We start from the raw sequence: 2,693 nt of genomic DNA on the forward strand, positions 1-2,693 counted from the left end.
GAGCCTGCCAAATTTCAGACTTCTACCTACATGGGAAGTTGGAGAATTAGTGATGAGTCAGTCAGTCAGTCAGTCAGTGAGTCAGTGAGGGCTTTGCCTTTTATTAGTATATATATATATATATATATATATATATATATATATATATATATATATATATATATGTATATGTACTGAGTATAATTTATACATAAAATATATGTTGCCGTATCTTGCAACTGAATAACCCTTATGGCACAATAACAATTCAATACATTTATGGTCACTACAGTATTTGGATTTAATAATCTTCATGTGGGAAAAGGCTGACTCACATAAATAAGTAAAGCCGAATAATGCAGTCAAGGAGGTAGCACATTTCCTCATGTTTGGGTACTTTTCCTCTGTGAGTAAGTTCCAAAACTGTCCATGAGCCCCATACTTCAGCTGAATGTTATCTTGTAGTGTCAAAATCTCATCCTCCACTGTAGAGGAGTTTTAGGTGAAACAGTGTTGCAATTTTTGATGTGAGTGAATCACCCTCAACATCTTCCCTAAATGGATAGCACTTAAATGTAGCGATTGGCTCAAGTAAAGCTGAGTCTTGAAACCATCTGTCAAAGTCTGACAGACAATTTTCAATCTGCTCTGTGTAGCGTATACTGTCAAGTTGCGTGCACGCCTTCCATTGTGTCTCCAGCTCTGACGCAAGGTTTTGGATGTTCCCCAAATCAAGGCTCTTCAGCTTTGAGGACAGATGCTGCATTTTTCGTTTGAGAGCATTAACTGAGCTAATCATATTGACCATGGTTTTGTCTTTTCCTTGCAGCTGTAAATTAAGCTCATTCAACATGTTGGTCAGATCGGAAAAAAATACCAAGTCTAGCGGCCATTGATCATTATTAAGTTGCTTGTATTCTGCATGTTTAATGACAAAGAGAAACTCCTTTTTCTCCGGCCAGGGATCTCGAAATCTCAGCAGGAATTTATCCCTGGCCATCTGCCTCAACGATGGCCACTTTTATCATCTCTCCATCTTGGAAGGACTTCTTATGCTTAATGATTGAGTGACTCACCCGGAACGATGCTTCAGTGTGTCTGCCTTTGGTTTTGAATTCAGCCGAGTGAAAAATGATGGCTGTCCAATTAACTGCAATTTTAGTTCCCTCTCCTTTCTCTTTCTCAGATCACTTTTCGGAAGGAAGTCAGTTTCGTAGTTTTTATGAACAGTTCGAAAGTGCCTTTCCACATTTTCCTTCTTTGGAATAGCAATGATAGACTGACAGATCAGACAAAAGCACTTCGATTGTGACATTGTAAGAAAAAAAAATCCTCTTCCAATTTCACATCCAGCCCATACCTTTCCCCCCTAAAACAACACATTTTTTTTTTAATCCCTTCTTTAGTCAATATGAATTGGAAGGCTAACTAGATCACTTAGATAGCCGGTGTTTTGCAGTAGCTCGCGCGTTTGATCATGTATGCGGGATGACCAGTGTGTTGGAAGAAAAGAGATCTCAGACTGGCCGCCCTATATGTCAATCAAGTGGCAAATGCCATAGGGAGGATGATAGGGTAACATTTAAAAAAAAATTTTTTTGACTACAATACAATCTACCTGCACTACCTTTCCGATCTACCGGTCGATCGCGATCGACGTATTGGGCACCCCTGCCATAAACCATGATACTGAACAATCTTTGTTTTCAGATCTTTTGAGAGTTGCTTTGAGGATCCCATGCCATCACTCTTCAGAGGAGAGTCAAAGGGAAGCACAACTTGCAATTGACCACCTTAAATACATTTTCTCATGATTGGACACACCTGTCTATGAAGTGCAAGGCTTAACGAGCTAATCCAACCAATTTGGTGTTGCAAGTAATCAGTATTGAGCAGTTACATGCATTCAAATCAGCAAAATTACAAGGGTACCCAAATTTTTGTACAGCCAGTTTGTCACATTTGATTTAATTTCTTACAACTAAATACTGCTTCACTAAAAATCTTTGTTCGGAAAACACCCCAGTACTCAGATGTTCCTAGGAAATGAAAGACATACCACTATTATCTTTTTTGTTGAAAGCAGAGTTAATTATTATGTAGGCTGAGTGGGGTTCCCATACTTTTTCATATGACTGTATAAAAATGGAACTGACAGACAAGTCACAAATTATATTACTTACAATATCACTAGTACAGTAAAATACTTGCTTGCATGCCTTCTGTTGTGCAAAAGTCTCAATCTTGTTTGACACATCAAGCTGTCTGGCACGCTCATTTTCGATTGAGAGCCCAGCCAAACCACTAAGTCTGTCTTGTGACATGGTGCTTCAGAGGTAATTTTTGATGAGTTTTAACTTGGAGAACGATTGTTCACACGCAGCAACAATCATTGGTATAGTCAGCAGTAACATGTAAGCCATGCAAATGTCCCTGAAAGTAGACGACAATGCGCAGAGACCTATCAGCAGAAGTTCAGCTACTTCAAAAACAGTTGACTTGGTTGACAGGATGGACTGAAAACATGCATGAAATGACAACAACTGAGTGAAAAACGCTGGTGAAAAGTTGGTGTTATAGCGTTCAATGAGAAGATCGACAGCAGCATACAATTCGTCGTTAGCCATCGAGGTCAGAGTTGATAGTAACAAGACATTGAATGTTGAAGCCATTGCATCAAGACTGTGAAACCGCTGTTTTAGTTAAGTAACTAA

The sequence above is a fragment of the Erpetoichthys calabaricus genome, chromosome 13 (genome assembly GCF_900747795.2).
Source record: "Erpetoichthys calabaricus chromosome 13, fErpCal1.3, whole genome shotgun sequence".
In the NCBI taxonomy this organism is placed as follows: Eukaryota; Metazoa; Chordata; class Cladistia; order Polypteriformes; family Polypteridae; genus Erpetoichthys; species Erpetoichthys calabaricus.